The sequence below is a fragment of the Carassius gibelio genome, chromosome A10 (assembly GCF_023724105.1).
Source record: "Carassius gibelio isolate Cgi1373 ecotype wild population from Czech Republic chromosome A10, carGib1.2-hapl.c, whole genome shotgun sequence".
NCBI lineage: Eukaryota > Metazoa > Chordata > Actinopteri > Cypriniformes > Cyprinidae > Carassius > Carassius gibelio.
Genome location: NC_068380.1, coordinates 22,734,656 through 22,740,174, shown reverse-complemented (window position 1 = coordinate 22,740,174; position 5,519 = coordinate 22,734,656). Strand labels below are relative to the sequence as shown.

The 5,519-nt window shown below is 33.7% G+C and overlaps 1 long non-coding RNA gene across 1 annotated transcript in view; it reads left to right on the top strand.

Moving 5' to 3' along the window:
- Window positions 1-4,121, top strand: part of LOC128021587 (uncharacterized) — a 4,178-nt gene extending 57 nt beyond the window's left edge. The window contains exons 1-6 of the long non-coding RNA XR_008185595.1: window positions 1-572; window positions 1,001-1,091; window positions 1,975-2,104; window positions 2,223-2,307; window positions 2,863-2,990; window positions 3,088-4,121. The exon at window positions 1-572 is cut by the window's left edge and continues 57 nt beyond it. This is a non-coding gene — a long non-coding RNA (uncharacterized LOC128021587). The remainder of the gene's footprint in view (window positions 573-1,000; window positions 1,092-1,974; window positions 2,105-2,222; window positions 2,308-2,862; window positions 2,991-3,087) is intronic.
- The last annotated feature ends 1,398 nt before the right edge of the window (window positions 4,122-5,519 follow it).

Genomic DNA, 5,519 nt, shown 5'->3' with positions numbered 1-5,519 from the left:
GATAATATGATAACATCTAAATAAATGTTGATAGATTTAGCGTTATAGTTTTAAAAATATTAATAAACAGCAAATCAACACAGAAAGACCTAAATAATAATAATACATAATTAATAAACAGCGCCGCCCCTCCCACTACGCGCATCACGCGCTGTGCGTCAACCCCAAAGCGTCAAAAACTGAAGCGTGGTCAAGCGCCTCTAGCGTCACTGACATGAGATGTTTATCGCTTTGAAATCACGTTCAAGAAGTCTCATTCAGCACACATCGCGATACTTTCCATCAGTTTGCAAGAGCCGCAGGTTGGGTGAGTTATACAGTCTATGGTGAGTAGTAGTAAATATGCTCTTTTAATGCCTGTCCTAAAACGTATTCTGTCTTCTTTATTAATCAGATGAGCGCCTTATGTTTACTCTCTGTATTACATCGGTCATCCGAGGCTGTCTTTGAGTTTCATTGTGTTTAACTAAATGAACACAGCTGCTAACTGGTTAAACTCTATCGGTCACGTGACGTGACGTGACGTGCCACAGACCTGGGATCCGTTTTATATTAATTTCAGGTTCAAAGATGTAAGTTGTATTTGTAGTAAAATCATGGTAACCATGACACCTACAAAAGTAGGTAAAACCCAGTAAACAAGACATTTACCATGTTTTTTTTTTTTTTTTTTTTTTTTTTACCACAGTAACTGTAGCTTTACTGTAGTATAGTAATGGCACATTAATCACCAAATTAACTATAGTTGTACCACTGTAATGGTAGTGTTTTAATGTGCTTTTATATGACTTATTTCACAGTAATCACATTTACTGTACCATGCTTGTAATACCTTTTTAATGTAAAAAAAAAAAAAAAAAAAAAAAAAAAAAAAACATTTTTCCCATCTTGCAGTTCAATTCATATTTGTTTATATCTTAAATATTTTGCTCACAGATCACTATTAACATTCTGTATATAATTCTGTTTTATTTTCTTTCCCCTTGTATTAATCTTTTAGCTGAAAAGACGTAAAGTAAGCAGTCACCCCAGTGGTGTTTGTGGAGAGGTATTCCTTCAGAAATGGAGAAGACAGAAAGCTGCAGAGGCAGGTTGGTCTGTTATAGTTTGTCCCTTTTATCAAACATTCCTGTTGTTATCATTTGCACAGCATTTTGTTGTTTCTTAAACTGTTGTACGGTCCAAATACCCACACTTGCCATCTTTGCACATTTCCTTTATTTGGCCCAAGTGAGCATGAAGATCACAATGTGTGTCGATCTTAACATGACAAAGTTCGTTTCAACTTTGTATTTTAAAAGAAACTTCTAAATGTCTTTTCAATAGTCCCTAATAAAACATTTTAATGCGCTTTTCTAGAACCCAAAGCGCTAAAATTAGCGCCCTATTAACCCTATTAAAGATGACAATTTATTTTGTGGTGCTTCTAATTAAGTGATAAAAAGAAGTTACAAATGATGTACAAAATAAATATACTTTTCTGTGCACCAAGAAAACATGCAACACTTTGTTTTACTACTAAATTAGTCTCAATTTCTAATTATTATAATTAATATTTCACAAACATTGGAAAGTTGACTGACCTCCTGTGAGATCTCTGCAAAAAGTCTCACATTAATTCCAAAACATGATGCATGATGGGATACACTGAGCGTTGTATAGCGCTCCGGAGCAGTATTGGAGAGGTTTAGTGTGTGTTAAGGACATCATGCTTTGGCATTATTAAGACCGGGGACAGTCTCATAGTCACGTACACACACTCTCAAGTGAATAAGACCTCAAGTGTGGGTATCTGGAAAGGGGAAAAGTCTTTAAAATGATCCCTAAATACAGTCCCACATCAAAGTCTTAATAATTCACTAATGCTTTCATGGTCTAAAAAATAATGTATGTAAGTAATGTATAAGTTAAAGTATATAGTAATGTATAAGTTGCATGTAATGAAATAATATTTCCTTTCTTTCTGTCTTACAGGATTGTTTGCAGATAATGCTGTTCTTCTTTTTCAGAAGTTTTTGGGGAGCCAACCCTCACAAACCTTCCTAAAAACTAAAAGAGCTATTACTGAGTCTCAGCGACTCTTGCCACGATCAGCTCTTCCCAGGTACATTTGTTTACTCATCAAATGCTCTGGTCTGAATCTTACTTTAAATTAACTTAATTATATGTTTAATGAGAAATATTGCTCATTGCACACAGAGTAAGATTATCTTGTTTCACAGAAGAGAAGGAAGACCAAGGAAATGATTTGCTCAGGATGAGAAATGAAGATGGTCATCTTGTGCTCAAGCAAACAGAAGTCCTCTGGTATGTGTGTGTTGAAGCAATGCTGTGTTACAGGACGATGATCTCTCACAGGACTGGTCATGTCAGCCGTAATTATTCTTTCCAATGTTTTTATATTTATTTTATTTTATTTGATACAGCTATAATAATTATAGGATGTTAGCAAAGTTTGACTGGAACATTTTTAATCTAAAGTTTAAAAAAAAACACCACCTGTTATTCTTAAAAGCATACAAGTGTCATAAAAGTGGTTTAATTGATATAAACACCAATTGACATTATCTCACTGTTTTATGAATGTTGTGTTATAAATTGTGAATTGATAGTTGATTGGTTTGAGCAAAGCCTTACACTGCACAGACTAAAACACATTTGTGAGAGAAGTCATTAGCTCTGGAGAAAGACTCTAGAGGAAGAAAACACATTTACTGCAACAAAAGATGAATTCTAGAGTCTCTGAGAAGTACACATGCTAATGGAGTCTCATGGGCAAGTCCTTTGCCTCTGTAACTTTTTCTAAATTCTTGCATAATGAAATTGTTTATTGCAGTATTTTAACAATTTTACTTTGTACAGATGATCTCATCAACCAAATGAGGGGTTTTGACCAAGTGATGCTCTTGAAAGGAGTGAAAGAAGAGGATGTGGTAAATTGTCTTCAGAGAAAAAGCTTCTCAAAAGATCTTAAAACAGCTTGAAGAATGGTAAGTGTACAGTACTACAAGGGTCATAGTTACTCATAAGATGAGCTCTATGTCCATTTAACAACTTCATCTGGATTGTTTGTTTCACTTTGACCAGGTCTGGGATCTTAGGACTGGGAGATCTCACTTGCACCCAGTTAACCTCCATAGAGAACATTTATCAGAAGCGCTGTCTGGGTAGGGCAAGAAACATCATCAAGGATGCCTCTCACCCTAACCATGGACTTTTCACCCTCCTTCCATCCGGCAGGCGTTACAGGAGCCTACGCTCTCGAACTAGTACCTGCTCTTTTACTGCACTGGTCACAGTACTTTACATACATGTATTGCACTACTCATATTTTGCACAGACTGCACATGGTTAAATCCATTACTCTATAAACTGTCTAAAGCTGTTACTGTACAAGCACAGTAAACTATTTCTACAATAAATATAATTGCACTACTATTATTTTGCATATAATAAAAAAGTTAAACTATACTTTTGCACACTCATTCAACTGTATTTATTACCACTGTTCTCAAGTTCCTGCTATTCATAATGTATATATAATTCTTCTTTGCTCTGTTCATAATGTACATACAATCCCTACATTAAATTCATATTTATATTCTGTATATACTCTGATCAATATTGTATATAGCAACTCCACTGTAAATTCTGTATATCATAGCTTTACTTACTCTGCACTTTTATGTATATAAAACACTATATTCTTGCACTTCTGGTTAGATGCTAACTGCATTTCATTAGCTCTGTACTTGTACTCTGCATAATGACAATAAAGTTGAATCTAATCTAATCTAATCTAATCTTCTGGCTGAGAACAAGCTACACCACATCAGTGTTTGATATCAACCACAAACTGTTTCCAGACACGACAGAAGATCACGATGAAACCAGTTTAGATGTGATGATGGGAATCATTATTTTCTGAAACAGTATCCAATGTCTTATATGTATCACATGATCTGTATCACAGTTGACTGAATGGGACTGTGACTTTTAAGGACATTTCATCACTCATCTGTATTTTTGATGATGAATAATTATTTTCCTTGAATCTTATTTGTCTTGATGCTACTTTATCATCTTTATAGTCTATGCTTCAATAAAATGAATATGATGAATATTTTGTGTTCTGAAGATTCTTGGTAAATACATCATTTTACTAGGTAGGCTCATATGTGTTTATTTTAGACTTGGAAAAACTACATAATCATTATTGGGATTATTTTTTACTTAAGACATAAAAATATTTGATCAGATTAATGACATCTGGGACATCAGTACACCAGAAAGTTATTATTGTTTATATTTAGTAACAAATGCCAATTGTTTTGTGAAAGAAAGGGAGTTACGAGATTAATTATTTTGCATTACAAGATGCTGCCATGGGCTTTATAGTTACAAACACTTGAGGGATAACTGAGAATGTAGCAGGAATGATCAACGTGGATCTTGTACTGCATTAAAACCAAGAGCACACACATTACTGATGTCCAGCACATGAGGAGCAAGAGACAGGGGTGAGAGGACATTTTTACACTGATTTTTGCTAATTAGTTATTAGTAATATATATATATATATATATATATATATATATATATATATATATATATATATATATATATATATATATGAATGAATTTGTCCTTGTGTAATAGTGAAGTATCACAATGTGTATACATTGTCCTTGATTACTGCTTAACAGTGGGGAATAGATAATGGCATGTTGTTGCAGGTTCATCCATTATATTTATTGATGTTTACTTCAAAAATCAAATAAATAATCTATTATTTTTATTATCAAAACATTTCTTTATAATTTTTCCATGTTTCATCAGATGGCCTCACAATGTCCTGTCAAAAGGTATAATAGCAATGATGTAAGAATTAGAAAACAGAGGACTGTGAAAACTGTCAGATATAAATGTGACTCAGCTCAGTTTGTTGTCCATGATGAGGAGAATACATATATGTAGGTTTTACTGCCCTTCTACCCCCAGGGGCCCAGTAGCACCCCCCGGAAGAGCCAAAAACTGTACATTTCAAAAGGCTGTAAATCAGAGTCCAATTAACATATCAAAGCGAAAATCAGCATGATTACTACTTATGCTATGCTGATAAAATAATGTTGGGCACAGTTTTCAGAAATGAATGGAAAGGTGGCATAAAGGCATTTTACATATTGCATACTCTAAAATACTAAATTTCACCATGCCTCTCAAATATATCATAGTGGTTTACACAGTGAACATATTTATATGTCTAGTTTACCATTCAATATATTATTTATTTCATTTCGTTAATAAAACTTTTTAAACTACATTACCCATAAGCCTCCATCGTTCTATCTATGGAAAGGGAATACTAGGCGCTGTTTTTTGTAGTTCATTGAAGTTATTCTTAGGGTTAGTGTTAGGATCTCGGTAAAAAGGTGATTTTTCTCAACATAGAAACACCCAATGTTGACTTAATATATTTACTAATGTGATAATAGCAGCAAAACATACTTTTGTAACAT